Below are 22780 nucleotides of genomic sequence, written 5' to 3'. Positions count from 1 at the left end.
CCATAAGCTATACTTTGGAAATTTATATTCATTAAATAAAAGTTTAATAAAAAAAATAAAAAATAAAAGCTGCTGGGGGCCGGTGCTGTGGCGCATTAGGTTAATCCTCTGCCTGTGGTGCCGGCATCCCATAGGAGCACCGGTTCTAGTCCCGGTTGCTCCTCTTCCAGTCCAACTCTGTGTTGTGGTCTGGGAAGCAGTGGAGGATGGCCCAGGTGCTTGGGCCCTGCACCTGCATGGGAGGCTGTGAGAAGGCACCTGGCTCCTAGCTGTGGATCGGCGCAGCTCTGGCCATTGCGGCAACTTGGGGAGTGAACCAACGAAAGGAAGACCTTTCTCTCTCCCTGTCACTGTCTGTGACTCTGCCTGTCAAATAAATAAATAAAAATCTTTAAAAAAATAAATAAAGCTGCTGGACATACATTAACTAAGTTAGGCTCATGGAAAAATATATTAAGATGAAACAGTAAAATGTACTCTCTTCTCTAACATGGCCCTTATGCTTGTTCCTTCCTGGCACATGTGTCCTCATCCTATTTGTTAATTTTTTTCTTACAGAATTCAACAGTTACATATAAAAGTTGTGATCATGCAGGGTCCCAGTCATTACCAGCGACAGGTAGTAAACCTCTAGGTTCTCCAGTGGAAACTCTAGAGCAGTTAGCAAGGGATTTTCATTCTCAACTAGGCCGTGACAATGCCCTGACACAGCATGATTACCGAAGATGGACCTTCTTCCCTGACCTTCCATAAAGATTAAGAGACGAAATACTCTGAGGGTTTCAAGCTGACATAGGTCAAGAGGTAGCCATCAAGGAGGAGCTGAGATCACCAGCCTCTCCATACAACACCGCCCGAACCACCAAGACTGCCTCTCCCCTTTCCATGTAGAAATTCTCAGTGGCCATAATTTCTCCTTTAGAACTAGCGCAAGGCAAAAGTAACTAACAGGCCTGTCAGCTGCACCACCATGATGAAATCTAGCTCATTATAATACAATTACAATAAAACAATAAAATTACCATTGTATTCTTAGAATCCTATCTAGGAACTATATGAAGTCTATTTTCTTTGCAATAGTATCTCATTAACATGAGAATAGATGAAAATTGTGTTGTAACAATTACTATGTATTTGTTGTGACTCTGAGAATCTAATGTATTAATAAATTCCTTTAAATAATAAAATAAAACTATCATGGCTGCCATACCCACACCCAGCATTTAGTGACGCCATGATATTTTTGAGTTTTCAAAAAAGGGCAAAAAAGTGTGTGACAGTCAAGCCTCATAAGAAACTCCACTACTTATAAATATTCAGTTAAACTCTGCCACAGATATCACCCCATGTGCTTCCAGGACATATAAAGGCATGGCACTGAGCACTTGAGGGCAGCTCTCTTGAGTGTGACTGCATTCCTTCTTCCTATGGACTTTTACTTTGCATGCAAATAAATGTTGCTTCTCTGCTCACCTTCACTTATTCTAGTCCTTGAATTCCATCTTGCATAACAGACAGGAATCTGAAGGAAGCCCACCACAACAAAAGGATGTTGAATGTTTTCATCCCAAGAATTGTTAGATGTTTAAAGAGACAGTTGTATTTATTCTGACTGGCCATTATACAATATGTACATCTAGCAAAACAAGACATGATACCCTATGAATATGTACAATTTTTATGTTTCTACTCAATCTTTTGAAAAAAAAAAAAAGAGAAATCCTCTTCAATAAACAAATGAAAATTTGTCTTGGAGGTGTTTTCTGAAAACAAGTTATTTTTTATTTTTAAAGATATATGTAGCAAATTATCAATACCTTTGTGTTTACATAATAGATATAAATACATAATATACAAAAATATAAGCACACACATATGTGTATATATTCACATATATATTTTTTAATAATTTTTAATTAGAGACTACTATTACAGAGAGCTTTTCAGAACACTGGCAGGAACTACAAAGTATATGAGATTTTGTATACTTGTAACTTAACAAGTTTCATAGATGCTGCTGGTTTTCTGAGTACTACAACAAATACAAGACACCTAAATCAGAGATAAAAGACTCTATTCCTCATTGCTAAACAAGCAGCATGAATAGCATATTTGTGTAATATCCCCTTACTCCCAAGTCCCACGGGAACAATGGGAATGAGTTCAGAAGAATGCCTACCTCTGCAATAGCAATAGCTTCAGGCCAGAAGAGGATCTTTGAGTTTAGGGAACTCCACTATTTTTAAAAGGGCAATAATACAGCTGATTTTGCTCTAGGGGGACACATCATCTTTGTATTATTGCACATTAAGCATTCCCACACTTGCTTTGGAGGAAGACACTGTCTAAATCTATCAGGGCTGTTTGCTATACCAAAATAGACTTTAACAGTCAAGCTACTTACTTACTGGCAAGACAGCCAGAACTCTGAGAGACCTATAGAAAACTGTCTCTCAACAAGCATGAAAAAAACAGAAGCACCATATCACACTGCTATACTCTGATTGTTCAGTGATAGAACACAGAATCCCCATTGATGATAGCAGTCACCAGCTTAAAATAGAATTCAGGGATAGCTGCTGTGATGCAATGGGTTGAGCCACTGCTTGGGACATCCACATTCTGTATCTAAAGTACCAAATGAGTTCCAGCTCCTCCACTTCTGATCCAGCTTCCTGCAATTGCACCCCAGAAGGCATCAGTGGATGATCCAAGCACTTGGGCTCACTCCTGCACACATATGGGAGACCCAGATTGTGTTCCAGTTTCCTGGCTTTCAGTCTGTCCCTGCCCTAGCTCTTTTTCTCATTTGAGGAGTAAACCAGCAGACAGGAGATGTCTCTGTATGTGCCTGCCTTTCAAATATATACATATATAATGCACTTTATTTATTTGAAAGACAGTGACAAAGAGAGCTAGAGACAGGGAGAGAAAGATAGATATTTCATCTGCTGGTTCACTCCCCAAATGGCCACAATGGCAGGAGCTAGCCAATCCAAAGCCAGGAGCTCCTTCCAGGTCTCCCTCATGAGTACAGGGGCCCTTTTAACAGTAAAATCTATGCATTCTAAATCATTTGAGTGGACAATGAAAAACACATTACTCAAATTATGCGTATGTACCTGGATATATCTAGAAATGCTTGTCTTGTTTTAATAATCTATATTGATGTAACCACACAATTTTTGAGCACTTTGTTGTGATAAGTTCTTAAAGCTCCTATCTGTCATCTTCCTTTTACAAAAACACAAATAACAGAATAGCTCATTATTTCTAGAAATTTATTTATCTTAGACACCAGATTTATGCCAATTTGTGGTTAAGTTAGGATATGTACAAACCAAGAAAGTTACCATTCCAGATATCTTGGTTTTTTATTTATACCAACTTTTTATTATTAAAAGTTTCAAATATAAATAAAATTGAAAATATAATGAAACTAATCTGCTTTACATTTAAATTAATCATTTCTAGATTTTTAATTAATATTTTTAAGAGTAATTTACAAGGAACTTATCTATTGAGATATTCTACTACTATGCACATACTACAATGCTTTTATAATAAACTGAAAAAAACTCAGTTCTTACACCATTACTATTTTTACTTATTTTGAATACGAAAAATTATTTTAGGCTTGTAATGCCATTTTTCATAGTAAATAAACCTTCTGATTAGAAGATTTTTTTACTTCTTTTTAACCTTAAAATATATTTCACTATGCATATATACGGTTAGAATTTTACTCACAAGTTATTTCTCTGAGTGCATATATTTAGGAATTGTTAATAAATAAATTTATATACTCCTGATTTTTTAACTTTTGTTTTTAACATTCTATTTTATATCTATTTCAAAAAATAAACTCAATAGCAAATTGTGGTTTCTATCCGTATTTCTTCCCTTTACTTTTACCATCCCCCAGAAGCATATATTCTCATTATTTCTAGTTGATCTCTTCCTTTATGGCTAACATTCTGTATTTCACCTTTAAAAAATAAGCAAAAATGATATAAGTAGCTAATAGATTGTCAGATATATAGATGAAATGGCTTTCTTAAATGCAATAATTACATAGTATTCTTAATTTTTTAGTCATTTATTTTCATTTTATTTGAAAGAAAGAGAGGCAGAGATGAGAAAGATCTTCCATCTGTTGGTACACTCCCAAAAGGCCCACAATATATACTACATAATTATTTAGTAATCAATAGCCAGGGCTGGCCAGATCATGGCCAAGAGCCAATATGATTGGCAGGGATGCAAGTCATTGAGCCATCATCTGTTGTCTCCCCAGGAACACCTAACAGGACGCTGGATTGAAAGCAGAGTCCATGGAGTTCAATTAGGAACTCTGATTTGGGATGTAAACACTCCAAGCATGACTGCGGTGACTGTTCCTCGCCACCACCGGAGAATTAGGCAGGCTGCCCGCAGTTTGCCTTAACCTAGGAGGGGAAAGTGCGCCACCTGCCACTCAGCCTTTCCCAAACCCGGGGGACAATCAGGCGTGGTGTGGAGCCCAGTCGAAGCAGGGTCTCATTTATTTCATGTGTAACAGAACCTTTTACAGCACAAAACTGCAGAGTCATTGGGGCAGGGCTAAGGACCAATCACTTAAAAGATCACTTTACAGGGGGATTTCTATAGAACTAGCCATATGTCTATACATTTGTTACTAGTTTTGTTACCTCCCCTGATGTTGTGCAGCCAATTAGTTTTAGTGGTAAACAACTTTGGATTCCGTCCAACTTACTTCCTCTGGGCGCCATCTTATTTGCCCCTCTTGCAGGGCCCGCTGGAGAGGAGGCCACCGGCATCATCGTTGGCAGCCTGGTCCCTCTCTTGCTGGGGGGAGGGGAGCTGTGGCGGTCACGCGAGCTGCTCCAGGATCCACACCCCCTCCTCGCGCGACAGCAACCTGTTCATGGCCAGCCCTGGGCACAGCGGCCTCAGGGCAGCAGCTGTGCACAAGCTCCAGCCCACAGTCCCGCTCCTCCAGTGCCTGCAGGCTGTAGATGAAGTCCTCCTGCAGGCATTGCAGCCGGTCCTGTGCCTCCTGGAGCTAGGTGTGCTCCATGTTGACCCCTCCTTGGTGCCACCCAGTCAGGGGGCCTGAGCCACCACCACCCCGCCGTGCACCCCGTGGGGTCGCTGTCCACCACGGCAGTGGCCAGGGCCACATGCGCGCACGCTGGGTCCCTCCATGTGCTGCCATCCCCGGGACACCGCCAGCTGGCTCTGCAGGCCCTGGCTCAGGTTAGTTCGCGGGCTCGGCTCTGCGCGGCTCCGTTCTGCGCAGCTCGGGCGGGGGGCACCCGCGGGCAGCTGCGCATGTGGAGCCCCTGGGCCTGGCCTGGCCATGCCATGGCCACGCTCATGCCCCGCACATGACTTACACATTGCACCAAATATCCTTCCCAACTCCTATAGTTATTTTTTCTTCTACTAACCACAAGCACTTGCTCTTACTGGCAGCTCTTCCCTGCTCTTCCTTTTTTCCCAACTATCCTTGGCAATATTCTATAGATTATCAACCTCTCTTTGATAGGCATTTATGTTATAATTGTTTCCACAACAAAATCACAGGGAAGAATTTTATTTAGGTATAATTTAATTTTATGGAGAGTTATCTTTAGGGTAGACACTTATAATTAGACTGATGAATCAGAAAGGAAACCCATGGGTAATTGTATAAGGTATTTCTAAATCCATCTCTGCTAATGGAATAAGGTTTGGAAGTCTCACCAGCAATTAATAAGAATGTTGTTTTCCCTGCAGCCTTACCAACAGATGGTATGTTCAAATTTTTGAATTGTTACCACACTTATATACAAAGAAGAAAACCTATCTTTTAATTTTGAGCTATTTACCCAGACGTGTTTACTTGATCTTGCCTTCCTTTTTACATGCATTCTGTATATATTAGAATACATAGCTAAATGAAATAATTAACAAGTGGATCACAATTTCAAGAGTAATGTATTTTGATGATCAACTTTTCAAGGTACCATGTTCATAAAAATTATCTGTGTCAACTGCTCAATTTATCTCTCTAGCCATCAGTTGAAAGCACTGAATAAATGGATAAAGGTTGTAGTAACTTAGGTCTTTAATTTTTTTTTTTATTTGTTTGAAAGAGTTACAGACAGAGAGGGAGGGAGGGAGAGAAAAAGATCTTCCATTTGCTGGTTCACTTTCCAAACGGCTGCAACAGCCAGGGCTGTACCAGGATGAAGCCAAGAGCCCAGAGCTTCTTCCAGGTCTCTCATGTGGGTGCAGAGGCTCAAGCACCTGGGCCATCTTCTGCTGTTTTCCTGGGTACATTAGTATGGAACTGGATTGTAAGTGGAACAGCCAGGACCTGGACCAGTGCCCATATGGGATGCTGGCATCACAGGTGATAGACTAACCGCTATGCCACAACACGGGCCCTGTAACTGAAGTCTTCATTAATCACAGTCCAGTGATTTGTTTGGCAAAATATGAAGTAGCAATAGTTGAGGAACTGCCCATTGGGAGTAATTATGCATGGCATTTGATTAAGAAGTTTCTATGGCTGCATATTATGGGAAATACATATGAAAAGTTGCTTACCTATTCTTATATCATTAATTGATAAATTTAACATTGTTTGATTATTAAGCCTAATTAAATTTAACTTTAAAATTCCCTTTGGGTTCCGTCATTTTTTATAAGCAGAATTTTAAATGTCTAAGTACTTTTTAAACTTGGTCAATGGCTGTAATCCAAACTTCTTAGGTCATATTCAAACCCTGTAGCTTCATTCTATTCACATAAGCATGTCAAGAGTGAATGCCATGATGAAAATCCAGCCTTGAAAATTAATCCTCTTTTATGATTCTTTCCATTAACTGCCCAAGTCCCTGTGCCAGCCAGCTGGAACACCAGCTTACATAATGCTGTTCAGGTCTTAGAAAGAGGGCCAATATTCATGCCATGAGGGAAAATTGCACAGATTTATAAACCTGGGTAGAAACATAAGGATCATAATGTACATACCTCTGAGTTTTCAGAGTAGAAAACTGAGGCATACAGAGGTAAATTAATGCTGAAGGTCAGATAGCAAGTATATCTCACAGGAGCCCAGAAGCCCTAGTTTTCATACTTCTAGTCCCAAGTGCCACTGACTTCCTCAGCTGACAGTTTCACTTTTCAATTACATATGCATTCATTTGTGTGTATGTTTCTTTGTGTATTGATAGTTGAGTTAATAAAGTTCCAAGAAGTTACAAGTACTTAGCAAGCGCAGGATACAGGGTTCTTTCTTGGTGGAGTTCTTGTCCTGAATTAACTGGTTAGAGCACCCACTGATTAATTGCAAAATCTTCATTTCCCTAGGTGTTGCACTGTGATGTCAACTCTAAGTGGGCCCAGATAGGCTTTCTGGCTGAGATGCAAAGAGCTTGCTTTGCAAATGAGGTATTTATCAGCAAGTTGTTCTTAAATGGTACACCTCGCTGGGAGCAAGGTAGGTATTTGACATTTTCTCCTTAGTTTAGTAACAGCACAATCATTCACTTTGATTTTCTCAGCTCCCTTATGCATTCAGACATTTACCTCATATCAGGACAACTGCAATAAATTCTTATTTCTTATCCCTCGGATGCTCAAATAGTTTGAATTATTTATACTCCCAAATTCATGAAGGAGTTTGATCTCCAAGTTTATGTTAATGACAGTTAGAGGGTGGAAACCTAATCCAACATGGTGTTTAAATTTGGGGCCTTTGAATATGAGTAGACTGGATTAGGTCATTAAGAGTTCTCATGATTGAATCCTGGTGGCTGTAGAAGGAGGAGAAGAGAACAGAGAGACATAGACAGACATTCACACTCCCTGGCATCAAGTAGGCTATGATCAGATATTACCCCTAAACTTCACTACAAGAACTAGGAAACAAACTTCTTTTCTTTATGAAGTTAGCTTGCCTGAAGCAATCCATTATACTAATGTAAAACAAGTCACAAATGTATTTCATCTGCTCTCACATCATCCTGCACTAGCCACCAGAAGTCAGTATAAACAAGTTATTCCCTCATTTGTTTGAATTCAGACTCCTTACTCGGCCATTCAGCATGTCACAGTAAAGAGCACTTTGGGTCTGTCTTATACAAGTTCTGCAATGTAGGCAAATGGGTCATCCTGTGAGATTCGGAAAAAAAAAATCTTTGGCTTTTTGTTTCATAACTTCTTTCCCTAATGTTTTTATAATTCTCAACACAATATCCTAGTCATCATTTATGTCCTTGGTAGGCCCTTTCTTCTCCATCCATGCTTCTGTATTGCTAGCTTGTTCCTCTTATAATAGTGGTTCCCAACCTTCACTGAATACAGGATTTGACCTTTAAAATAATATTGGTACTCACAATTCATCCCTATATATTATATACAAACTTAATTTGTCTGGGGCATGTCTAACTACTGAAATTTTTAAATTCTTCCCAACTAACTCTAGTGTGTAAACAAACATTGGCATATGCTAACCAGTTATACATTACCTACACAGTTCATAAAATAATTTAATAAGACACACATTAATTTTGTGATGTTTTTGTATTGTATAAATGTTTATATATTTATGGATACCAACAGTAAAATTATTTTCTATTTCACTATACTATGTAATATGAGCATAAACCATATCTCATAAATTTGAATGTCCAAAAAAATCCTTGTTTTAAATTAATTTCAAATTTCTCTGCCAATTTCAAATCTGTACTACCCATAATCACTAAGATTTGCCACTTCAACAAATCATTGTAGTATTCCAGATAATTTTGTAAGAGGCAGGAGGAAAAATAAGTTCAAAGACTGATAATGCTCAGTGAGTTGAGGCAAAGCTAGGAGGCCAGGGTGACTACAGAGGAGAAAGCAAAGGAAAAAATGATGGGAAGGAATGGAAGCCGTACAGCAACAGCAGCAGATGATGTACTAAAGTGTAAGTCATTATCAGGCTTTAGCTTTTTACTGTGTGTGAGATTGAGAGGTTGAAAGCCATTGGAGTAATGCAGTTTGAACAAAGAAATGGCATCATCTGACTTAGATTTTTAAAATACTACTTTTTTACACTAGGGCATGTTGGTATGGATTAAAGGAAAGAATAAAGTAGCCACCAGAAGCAATAATATTGATTATGAGGCCATATTAATAATCCAGGAATAATGGAATACTGATTTGGAACAAAGTCATAGTGAATGTGGTGAGAAATACTTAAATTATGGATATATAATTACAGTAGCTTCAGTGGGGTCTGCTATTGGATTAGACATGATAGAGAAAGAGGGGACCCACACTTGACTCGAAGGTTCTATACTGAGCTAATGAAAAGAACTCATTCTATATGAGCCAAATGATTATCACCTTTCCCAGTATAAGATGGAAATGAAACTAATGCTCACATTAGAGTATTGCTTTTAGTATTAGATTAGCTAATATATGAAAATTGCCTGGGATACAGCTTATCACAATGTGTATTCAATCACTGATAGCTATCATGGAGGGACTCAGTACAGACATTGGAGGAGAGTTAAATTTGAGCATTAATTCATCAGCTGAAGTATCTACTGGGAATGAAATATGAGTGATCGCTGTGTGTCACTTGAATTATATTTCTAATTTAGTTATGTTAAAATATCTTTTTAAAAGTAAGATGTGACTAGTGTTAGTATTTATCTTTCAGCTTCAAAATTAAAGATATTTCCATAGAGGAATATGAAATCTAAGCTCTGTAAATTAGGTGATTGGAGGCTAAGCTGGTTGCTTGACTTTGGAATGGGAGTAGTGCAGACTATTAAATGAAGTAAATATTTACGGATAACATGCAAACTGCTTCAAAGAAACTTGATTACAAAGAAAATAAACTTACAATTAGGTTTCATATCATGTGTATGTTCAGAAATGCAAAGCAGATAGAACAGAATCCAGATCTTGGCATGGCAGAAATGGATTACATAACAATGATTCAGTCAATGGTCAACTACATTTAAGATGGTGGTCCTATTTACTTATACTTTAAATTCTTAAAGAATGAAAAAATCCTATTACCTAGTGACTTCATAGCAATTTTCATTCAAAACAACTGATTACTCATATATTTGCAATGCTACTGATGTAAACAAACCTACTGTGTTATCAGCCACGTAAAACTCTAGCACATAAGAGCAAATTATGTACAATGCATAATACTTGATAGAAATAACTAAACAACTATGTTACTGGTTTATAGAGTGTACTTTTTCATCATTACTTTAGAGTCTATTCCTTCCTAAATATAAAAATGTTTACCATAAAACAGTAGTCTATGTCAGCAGTGGCCTCCTACATTTTATGTTTACTATATCTCTAAAATATATCAAAGATGCCATGACAGATGAGTGACCTATATTACATACGTTTGTGTAAGTATACTCCATTGTTCACATGACAAAATTGCCTAACAATGCATCTCTCAGAACATTTCCCCATGGTTAAGTGATGCATGACTGTAATTGCAAAAATTAAAGTCCTTGTAAGGTCAGTAAGCCTGGCACAGCAAGTGAGCACTTAATAATTACTTCTTCAATGAGTAAATGAAAAAAAAGTAATAACACATCAGTAATATGAAGGCAAACTTTAAGAGCCCCTGTAGTGATTCAACATTTTATACTGTATCAAAGGAAATTGGTTAAAAAATGAGGGCTAACATTTATTATTGTGTGATCGCACAATCCTTTGAGCCTTTGTTTATCTGTAAAAATGGGATAATAATTCTTACCCTAAGGGTATTAATAAAAATTAAATGTATGAATGTTTGGGGATGTATAGGTCTAGAATAAAATTTAAATAAATATCAGCAGATAGGCGGAACTAAAGAAAATAATATCTAAGTCTAAGAAGCTTAAGAGGTGTTTACAAATCTCTGGTGAGGAGATAGGAATACAAATAAGATCTCACAGATGGCCTACATATTGCTAATGGCTCCAGGTGTCTTAGTTGCTTGTTAAGTAAACTTGTATGCAATTTATCAATAATATTGTTCAGGTCCCCTCATCTAATTCTTTTTGTTACTACCATTAGTCTAAATTATCATACAATTTGAGGTATTGTAAATCAGGCATACTTGAAGCAGGTAGCTCTAACTGTCCATCTGGCTATGATTTGGAGCCAAGACAGGGACTGCACAGGCTGGACAATGAGCTAGAAAAGGCACATTATTGCCCAAACAACCATTATCCAAACAAATATTACTTTCTGTGCATAATACAGCACCCAAAAAAACTTCCTGCTTTTGTTAGGAAGAGGAGTTTTCAAATGACACATAAATACAGTTCTTTGCCTGTGGATTTGAGAAGGAACTGCCCTAACTCCAGGTGTGACTAGTAGCTTGATTACAATATATTCTAACTAGTACCATATTTATATACCTATAACATAAGAAAACTAGATATATTTTGCTCACAAAATGTATTCAATATCTTCCTAATTACTACAGGTATTGTTGGAAAATAGGCTGTAATACCAACTCGTGATTAAAGCAACCTAAATTAATATTTAATAAAATAATAACCATATGCTGGTCCTTAGCATGTTTCCCCTTAAATTCACCCCCATCCTTCTCCTGTGTTCTCTGTAGCATGAAGCATTGCATTTCCCTGATATTTACGCCAAGAAGCTTCTGCCTGTGATCTACCAGTGGGAAATACAATAAGGATTGGAAAGATTAGAAGACACAGGAAGGGAGAGGTCAAAGTATTTCTAGTGTTCATTCTCTCTCCTCTTTCCCTTCCTCTCTCTACCTACCTACCTACCTACATACCTAAAGTGGCATCTCTAGTACCACATTTCCCATATTTGTATACTTTCACAGCACAATATTCCCAACATGGTCCAAACACTCCAGGCCAATCTACCTTGCTTCTCTGCTTGGTCCAATAATTCCAGATCCAAGTTTCCATGACTCCACCCTTCCCAGAGGCGTTAGTAGCTTTCTGGCATTGCTGACTTTTAAGCTGCCTTACAATTCCATATTATGCTTCTTACCTTTTCTATCACTTATGCAAAAACTTCTTTGTAATCAAATCCCTTCACTTGAAATGACCATGGTGTTTTCTTTTTTTTTTTTTTTGACAGGCAGAGTGGACAGTGAGAGATAGACAGAGAGAAAGGTCTTCCTTTTGCCGTTGGTTCACCCTCCAATGGCCGCCGCGGTAGCGCGCTGCGGCCGGCGCACCGCGCTGTTCCGATGGCAGGAGCCAGGTGCTTCTCCTGGTCTCCCATGGGGTGCAGGACCCAAACACTTGGGCCATCCTCCACTGCACTCCCTAGCAACAGCAGAGAGCTGGCCTGGAAGAGGGGCAACCGGGACAGGATCGGTGCCCCGACCGGGACTAGAACCCGGTGTGCCGGCGCCGCAAGGCGGAGGATTAGCCTGTTGAGCCACGGCGCCGGCTGGTGTTTTCTATATATTTGATTGGATCTTGATACATTAGACCCAAAAGTTATTAAATGATGTTTATTCCAGGAAGAATAAAAAGTGAAATGATGGCTTTTAGAAAAGAAATATCTCAGCAGAAGGACCTTGCCTATGGATAGTCCTAAAGTCCTTAGCATACTAAAATACAGGATAGATTCATAACCAGTTATGTGTGCAGCATGTACCTAACTTACTCTGAAGAGCTATTTTTGCTTGTTGGTTTGTTTTCTTCATGAGATATCCACAAATGCCTCAGAAAGTAGTGTTACACAATAAAACAATTTGAAAATTCTGATCAAAATAAACTATTGTCTATAAATTCTGCATATGTGAATTACATATAAGCACATCATACATAATATGTTATGAACCAATTTTTATACTTTCATCCCCAATGCCATTCAACATATTCCAGCTGCAATAACCTAAAGCAAATATCTTGAAAATTAAACGAAAGGTGGATTAGGATAGTCACACAAAAACAGCCCCCCAATTTTAAATCCATTTGCAATATTATGGTGAGCAAAGGCAAGTTATTTCATGCTAAAACATCTTTTGCGAATTTGGTAATTGGATCCAGTTTTCTGAGTTTGCACCCTGGAAATGTTACTGCATTTCATTTATAATCAAAGTGACTGGGTTTGAAATGATATTAAATGTGCCAGATTGAGGAAAAAATCCAAATGGATTTTTACAAAAATGTTATTAACTTGGAACCGGTTCAATGGGTATCTGGCATTTTCACATTGGTAGGGTTGATTTGTAGAGTGAGAACAATGAACTAGAGAGATAGAGAGCTCTGTATTTAACATTCATGTTTATCATTTCTGAACTTGGGCTGAGAACTGATTAAATTTTTGCCTTGTAGTTTTAGGGTTTTGTGACATATAGAAGCTTTGCTATAGTCAGTTACCCCTTGTAGATTATCAGTTTAAATACAGAATTTTCCATGAAAGTGCTTAGCTGAAACAAGAATCAAAATAATATAAGCAGCAAACAGGACTTTCTACAACTAAACTCAATTTTCCATTCTTAAATGCTCTCAATGAAGTATCTGGAGTTTTAGTCCCTCAGGTATTTGTTAAAATGATCAGATAAGCTTACCTTATATAAAGATAAAGTAGCAATTTAATATGAAGTAAAATAAAATTAAAAAGAAATGGGTAAATATCAGGAAATGATGAAATATATAGATCAGATTCAAATTAGGTAAAAAAGCAAAAAGAATCTCAACGAGTAAAAGTCTAAAGAAACAGCATAGACAATATCTTAACATCCCCAACAGTGACCACAGACATGTCTATTGCATAGCAGTGTTTCATGTATACAAGTGACTTGTTTCAATGTAACATGTTACAAGAATCGAAACATTGAAATGGAGTCAAGAGGTTTGAATGGTAGTATCCAGATGTGACTGTTACCAGGTGTGTGGTTTTGTGTTAATCACTCAACTACATTCATTAATTATTTGACAAATACTTACTGTTTTTCTACTCTTTGATAATCACACATCTAGGTTATGGGGATTCTCTTGGAGTTCATACTAAAAGGGGATGGGTATGAACAACACAGGCAATAAGAAACCAAACACATGCTAACGAACTAGCAGGTGATTAAATGGCCACTGACTGCTTCTATGGGCTCATCATTCCAGGTAGGGAGAGGGTCAAAATTCCAATAGGAAATGTAGTTGGATTATCATGAGAAAGAGGGAAAATGGTAGGTAGGAGCCAGATCATATCAGACTTCCTACCTCTCCAGAACTATCTTTTCTCATTCACAAAGTCAGGTTTTGGGGGCAAATGAATTTCAAGAACTCACAGTTCTAAACATCTCTACTCTGGTGTGAAGATAAAATTTCATGAATACACAGGAAGAAGAGAGGATGAAGCAAAGAAAACACAGATGATTAATGGAGTGGCTGAGAGGGAGAACAATAAAAATTCAGTTATGGCTGTGATGTTGATTAATTGTCATCAAAAACTAGGTTTAATTATAAAGCAAAAATGTAATAGAAAAGGCAATGCATTATATACTAGCAGCTTAAGCAAATCAGTTTTATTTCTTTTCTTGATATCATTACATATATTTTATTCATAAAAAATTAAGTTGTTTTTCCATTATTATCCTTTCCAAAGTGCAAGTTATTTTGGTTCAATTACTTATCTCTATTATCTGGTTTATTAGATAAGTATGGAATAGCTATCAATATCTACTGCAGAAATCCTTATACCATTATCTTCTTTAGTGTTCTCTATGGAATTTAGGCATAAATGATGTTATATTATAGCAAGAATAAATTTAAGTAAAAATAATCTAACTTTGGTCAGTGTGACAACAGTGTACTATTGGAAGCAGCAGCTGCAGGGAAGTGAGAAAAACACTGTTATGCAGAAGAAAGTTTACCTTTCTACTTTAGCAGCCAAAGTTTCAGCCAATCACAATGGAAGCTCTAAACTGATATGTTCACTCACAGTTGTCCCAAAGAGAAAGAAGAGGCCAAGCTCTTCTCCATGTAGGCTGTGCCAAACCAGCGGTCAAAGGGCACGGTAACTGCCTTCCAGTAGAGAATTTACTCAAAGAGAAGACTGTGACCTATTCCTGGACAACGCTATTGCAGCTGGGGAAATGAGTCTTCTCAGTCCTGAAAGGAATCTACCACATCCGGCCACTAAGGAGGCTACAATGTGGTAGAGCAAAAGTAATACAGTGACTGAAATTACTGAACTTGGTGGAAATAGGATCCATACTATTAGGAAATAGGATCACATTGTGAGATTTTGAGCTGACTTTTAACTAGGCTGATTTATTTTATGATCTACAAAAGTAAATTGTTGGGTATAAGATAGCTTATTCAAAGAGCCTCTCTACTCCATTCCCACTTGTGTCATCTCAAAGTTAACTCAAAAAAAGAAAGCCAAAGACCACAAGTATGTCTTAAATTCTATGGCTCTCACCAGAACTGGAATGGAGAGCCCATGACACTTTCATACATGGGTATCATCTGTATCTTTCTGAGCCTCTGTAATGGTAACCGAATCCAAGCTTAGCTAGCTCACTCTTTTTTCCTTCTCTACACAATCATGACTGGGGCTACTGGTCTCACTGAAATCACCTAGGAAGACATAGGCCAATTCTGTACTGTGCACTGATGCAGATATTATCTTTATTATTTTGGCACAACAGCTAAAATGTGTGGGCCTATGCTGATTAGTATTAAATTAGATATAGGACTTTGGGAAGGAAGTAGAGAAAGTATACCATTCTGGAAACTCGCTCAAGGAGAATTTCTCTATTTGATTTAGTGTAGCCAATCTTACTTTTCTAAAGAGCTAAACTCAAGCCTCATTTATTTGGAAAAGCTAATGTATATTACCTACAATACAAATCTACTTATGTTCTTCTGAATCATTGAATCTCTGGTAAACCTTGGAGCTGGCTTCTACAGTTATGTTGTTCAGAAAACATTGATCAAATATTTACGGTGTACCTGTCCCTTGGCTGAGGGGGGAAATATAATGTTGAGACAGATAGTGTTCTGGTTCTCAAAAATCATCATGGATTTAATTATAAAGAGAGACAACTGAGCAAGTAATTACAGTAGCATGTGATATGTATATAGAGAGGCAGTCATTAGTTGTTATGGTAGTACCTATAAAAGGCAAATAATCCAGCTAGGAAATCACTAAATCATTCCTGTAGAGAAAATGTTTTAGGTTTATTCTTTTTGATGAGAAGAGTTATTGAAATAAAAATGATCGGGAAAAGAAACTAGAAGGGTAAAATAATTCCAGATGAAAGAACTGCTAAAAAGGCTTCAGAGAGAGAAAATAGACAGTCTGACCTATTTGGAGATGCTCAAGTGGTCATTGTGACTGAAGCTAAGAGTTTAAGTGTGAAACTACTAGTATCTTTTAAAACTGATTTATTTTCTTTTTTTGAAAGGCAGATGACAGAGGGAGAAACAGAGAGAAATGTTTCATCTGCTGGTTCACTCCCAAATTAGCCACAATTGTTGGGCTGGGCCTGGTTGAATCCCAGAGCCTGGAACTCAATCTAGGTCTCCCACACAGGTGGCAGGGGGCCCCCTCTGTTTGGTTTGTTTTTCTGTCAGGAATATTAGCAGGAATCTGGACTAGAAGTGAGCAGCTGCTTCCATACTTTTCATACTGGGCTCCAGCTTCCCAACAGATCATACCAAAGAGGCAGAGGTGATCGCCCAACTAACCTGATTCCTGCCACTGGAAGTGGACTCTAATGGGCCCTGGAATATGGGATGCCTTTGTCACTACCAGCAGCTTAACTCATTGCACCATTACAACCAGCAGCTTAACTAACCCACTGCCCTACAAGGCTTGACCACCAAGTATGGAATCATGAGACCTGAGGTGGCCAAGCAAGAAATTCAGAGTATCCTAAAGGCCAAGTTCAGTCACTGGTAATTTTTAGTGATATAACACTGTCAGATTTATCTTTTTAAATGTTTTATAACAGTGCTTTTACAGCACCTAAAATTTAAACATTAATAACTAACATGAAGGTGTATATACATTTACCATGGAATAACCATTTTTTATTTCAATTACTCTTCACAAAAATCTTATACAACCAGGACTATTAGCTTTTTCACTTGACTTGCATTAAATATGACACCTAGAAATACTAACTTGCCCAAGTTAAGATATCATTGATATGAAGAATGAATTCGCAGAGGTCCAGTTGTCTAAGTTTATATTTAAACCTGAATGGTTTCATTTTTTTTTTATTTGACAGAGTTATAGACAGTGAGAGAGAGACAGAGAGAAAGGTCTTCCTTCCATTGGTTCACTCCCCAAATGGCCGCCATAGCTGGCGCTGCGCCTATCCAAAGCCAGGAGCCAGGTGCTTCTTCCTGGTCTCCCATGTGGGTGCAGGGTCCCAAAGTACTTGGGCCATCCTCCACTGCCTTCTTTGGCCACAGCAGAGAGCTGGACTGGAAGAGGAGCAACCAGGACTAGAACTGGTGCCCATATGGGATGCCAGCGCTGCAGGTGGAGGATTAACCAAATGAGCCACGGCATCGGCCCCTCATTGTTCTTTAAAAGATTTACTTACTTATTTGAAAGGCAGAGCAAGAGAGAGAGATATCTTTCATCCACTAATTCACTTCCTAAATGGCTACAACAGCTGGGACTGGGCCAAATGTAAGTCAAGAGCTCGGAGTTCCAACCAGGTCTCCCATGTGGGTGGCAGGGTCCCAGTGATTCAGACCATTGTTTGCTTTCCTGTGTTCATTAGCAGCCAGCTGGATTGGAAGTGGAGCAGCTGGGACTCAAACAGGCATTCATGTAGGACTCCGGCAACCCAGGTGTCTACTTAGCCCACTGAGCCAAAAGGCCAACCCCTGAAGGGTTTGTGTTTTTACTTTTGTTTCATGATCAGGACCTTGATAATTTTGGACCAGAGAAGATGTTTGAACTTGCTAATGACAGGGGAAATGTTTGACCAATGATAGCAATCTGTGTATATTTTTCAGATAGTCTTAACAGAATGAGTGTGATAGGAATGGGGGAAAGCAAGGGAGATTTCAAGGGTTCTTTCTACCTGGAGACTTGGAATAGGAGAATGGAGCTGCTGTTATTTACTAAGTCTCCTCTTGGAAAACATTAGGAATTTATTTTTTTTACTTCTTAATGCAAGATTCTGGCATTCATTTCAGTGACAATATAGAAACTTGGGGTAAACAGTCTGAATAAAATATCCTAATGCTAAGAATAAATACTTTTGAGGCTTTCACACTTGAGTTAAAAGATTTTACATTAAACTTATTTCTTAGAAATAACTGTTTTTATTTTTCTTAATTTTTTTAAAAAAATATTTATTTGACTGGTAGAGCCACAGACAGTGAGAGAGAGAGACAGAGAGAGAGGTCTTCCATCTGCTGGCTCACTCACCAAATGGCCGCAAAGGCCGGAGCTGCACTGATCCGAAGCCAGGAGCCAGGTGCTTCTCCTAATCTCCCATGCGAGTGCTTTCTCCCAGTCTCCCTTGTGGGTACAGAGACCCAAGCACTTGGGCCATCCTCCACTGCCCTCCCGGGCCACAGCAGAGAGCTGGACTGGAAGAGGAGCAACCGGGACTAGAACCAGCGCTCACATGGGAATAATTGAAAGGCTAAAATTTCAGCTCTATTTTTAATAAAGATATTAATTAGCCAATATTCTAGGAACTCTCAATATTTGAAAATTGTACAAGACCTGGAAATTGTACCTCATCAACTTTTTATAATTATGATTATAACAGAGAAGAAATTTATGACAATTGTTTCAGCATTTCCTTTTTTTTCCAGATAGAAAACTGAGCTATAAGATTTGCTACCTGATGAATTCAGAAATGATTTGCATAATGGTGAAAAGATGATTTTCTCTTCCTTTTTTAAGCCCTTTGCCCAGAATTACAGCTTCAATAATAAACTGTGTTCCACTTTAAAGTGGTTTATTTTTTCACAATTATTTTTGGTAGTAATGATTCTCACAAATGTTTTGTTTTTTAAACAGTTCTATATAGAAAATTTTTATTATTGGTTGGAGAAGGAGGGAGGGTGGAATGAAGAGAAACGGAGAAGGTGAGAGGCAGAGAGAGGGAGAGGGGGAGAGGAGATATCACTACCCAGATAGTGACTGGAACTGGCATAGGGAGGGAATGGGAGGATAGCCCTTAGCCAGGAACAATGATCCATGTCCCCTATGTGTATGGCAAGAATCAAATTACTTGGACCATCACCTCTGCTCCTATGGTATGAATTGTTGGGAAGCTGGAGTCAGGTATGGAATCATGCAATCTGATGTAGGATGGGGGTTTCTAAATGGCAAGACTAAATACTCACTAGATATATTCTTTTTATTTCCAAATTCAGTCAATTGTTAATTATCCAAATCAATGGATTAAAGCTTTGGGGCAGATTATCCCAAACACAAATTATCCTATGCCATTTTCTGGGTTTTTTTGTTTGTTTGTTTTGTTTTGTTTTGTTTTTGAGTTTATCAGCTCTCAAAATGCATATCAGAACCAAATAATACAGCCTTCTCATGCAATAGTAGTCCCTGATTTTCAATAAGATTATTTGTTAGAGTATTAAAGATTAAATACAATAACAGAAATGAAGTGTTATAAGTATAGTTTTCAACTCAATGGACACAATGCATTATAGAGTTGTTATTTTGAGGGGATCTGTGATTATAAAATTCAGTTTTACTCCATAGTGTTTAACCACGATCATGGTGACTTTGCAACCATTAGTATAGTGATTAGCTGCTACCCTGTATAGTCAAAGATATACTACATTATAGTATTCAGAAGAATCTAAATATCCAGCTAATTTAAGCTTCTACAAGTAAGTTATTATTGAACCTGCATTTAGAAACTTTTCTTCTAGCATCTAGATAAAGCTTTTCAGCAAGGCCAAGAACATGGTGGCACATTCTGTTCTGGACACTCTAGTTTAGTTTATGATCTTGAGCCTTTGTAATCTGACTGTACCATCATCACTCTTCCTTTTCACTACCACCTGAAGGTCTTCCGGGGTGTTCTGATCCAATTTCAAGAATGATATAATTCTATAAAGTGTCAAAGTCTGTGCATCGGCATATTTCAACATGCTCATGGAAAATGAGATTTAAGAATAAACATTTAGAGCAAAAAATGGAAATCCATGTACTTTTTTATAATATACATTTTCCATGAACATTTATATCTAATCTAACACATATAGTGATATTAAGGATTTATTTATTTATTTGACATGTATAGACAGTGAGAGAGAGAGAGAGAAAGGTCTTTCTTCCATTGGTTCACTACTTAAATGGCCGCTACAGCTGGCACTGTGCCAATCCAAAGCCAGGAGCTTCTTCCTGGTCTCCCATGTAGGTGCAGGGCCCAAGCACTTGGGCCATCTCCACTGCTGTCCTGGGCCAGAGCAGAGAGCTGGACTGGAAGAGGAGCTACTGGGACTAGAACCCATCACCTATATGGAAAGCCGGCGCCACAGGCAGAAGATTAACCAAGTGCGCCATGGTGCCGGCCCCGATATTAAGGATCTTAACACCTCTCTTCCATAAATCCACCTTTCAATTAGATATTCAAAACAAATTTTTCCCTAGCATATATTTAATTAAACTTTACACTTTGTCAGTGTTTCCATTCTCACATGCCTCAATCCCGTCACTTCTTGTATACCTCCAACGCTATCTCTGTAGGTCCGAACCTCTTCAGCTATCATTCAGTCTCACTTAAATGACTTCCATACTGGTATTACTCTAGAATTCTTCTTTGCAATTCTTCCTATCAGCTAAATCAAAATATCTATAAAACCACGCAATGATTATCATTTATAGAATAATCCCTAATTCAATTAAAAGTTATCTGTGGCCCTTATTTGTCATTTTTTTTTAAAAAACAGTACCCACCTGTAACATCATATCCCAAGATGTTTAACATTTGGAATACTCCATTTCACGTCCTATTCTCCTCTGTATATTCAGATGTTTTAACTCTATTCGGAATGCCCTTTTTTTTTTTTTTCCAATCAGAAACCAGTTACCTTTCTAGTGAGCTTCTACTCTTCTTCAAATGCTCTAAGTCATCCTTATGCTCTCTACCTAGCAATCACTGATTTCTGTATGCTTACAGGGATCACATCCCCCTTCGTCCTGTGGCCAGGTTTTAAGAACAAGACTACTGTTACAGATAGTACATTTTCTTAAATGTGAATCCTCAAGCTTATCTGCTTTCCTACATTCATGAGGGTGTGCATGTGTTGTTATTTCTATCCCTAATGCCTCAAGATGATTGGTTCCTAACCAAAAATTATAGAATCAGGAGGAGAATGAACAGATGAAGACCGTTAGGGTGAATTTTGCCACAGAGATATAAGTAAATTTAACCACTACTCTGACAAAACAACAGCAGGATAAGCACATGTTTTGACTTTATAAAGAAGGTAATAAATGAAATATGATTATGATACACTGAAATTCATAACAAGCTAGATAATTAGGAAAAATGATCAGAGAGTACTATCATGACAAACAAAGCTTTCACATAAAAGACAGACAAACAATCAAGATACAGCCCTTCAAGGTCAGCACTGTGCTGTAGCAGGTGAAGTCTCTGTGGTGCCAGCATCCCATATGGGTGCCAGTTTGAGACTCAGGCTGCTCCACTTCCAATCCAGCTCTCTGTAAAGCAGTGGAGGATGGCTCAAGCTCTTAGGCCCTTACACCCACTGGGAAACCCAGAAGAAGCTCCTGGCTCCTGGCTTCAGATCACCCCAGATTGGGCCTTTGCAGCTATTTGGGATGTGAACCAGTGGATGGAAGATCTCTCTCCCTCTCTCCCCCTCTTCCCCTCTCACCATTTCTCCCTCTCTCTTCCCTAATCCCTCTCTCTCCACCCTCTCTCCCTCCCTTTCTAACTCTGCCTTTCAAATAATAAATCTTAAAAAGAAAAGATACAATCCTTCAAGGTCAGGCATCTGGCATATTGGTTAACACAGAGTGCCCTGGTTTGATTCCCAGCTCCACTCCCTAGTCCAACTTCCTGCTAATGTGCACTCTGAAAAGCAGCAGGTGATGACTAAATAAGTTGGGACCCTGTCAACCATGTGAAAGATTTGGTTCCAGGATTGGGTTGTGTTCTTGCTCCTGGGTTTAGCCTGGCCCATCCCTGGCTTGTGGGCATTTGGTAAATATAACAAGAGAAGCAAGATCTATCCGTGTGTCTGTGTGTGTGCACGTATGGCTCAGTCTCAAACTAACTCTGAAACAAATGTGATAAATAAGTGTTTAAGGGGGTGGATGCTGTGACCCAATCCTCCACCTGCGGCGCCGGCATCCCATATGGACACCAGGTTCTAGTCCTGGTTGCTCCTCTTCCAGTCCAGCTCTCTGCTGTAGCCTGGGAAGGCAGTAGAGAATGGCCCAGGTGCCTGGGCCCCTGCACCCGCATGGGAGACCAGGAGGAAGCACCTGGCTTCAGATTGACATAGCCCCACCTGACACGGCCATTTGGGGGGTGAACCAACGGAAGGAAGACCTTTCTCTCTGTCTCTCTCTCACTGCCTAACTCTAACTGTCAAATAAATTTTAAAAATAAGTGTTTAAAATAAAGATACAGTCCTTTATAGCATAAAGGCTATGAGAATAGATGAGCTAGAATTTTCCTGAGGAGTGGAAACCAGTCAGGGAAAAATGACATAAAATTTTTAAAATAGATTCAAGCTTATATCTGTAAAACTCTTAAAAAGTTGCAAGTTCTCTATCCTTTCAC

This window comes from Lepus europaeus, chromosome 4 (assembly GCF_033115175.1).
Source record: "Lepus europaeus isolate LE1 chromosome 4, mLepTim1.pri, whole genome shotgun sequence".
NCBI classification, from domain to species: domain Eukaryota; kingdom Metazoa; phylum Chordata; class Mammalia; order Lagomorpha; family Leporidae; genus Lepus; species Lepus europaeus.
Note: the sequence above shows the minus strand (reverse complement) of the source record.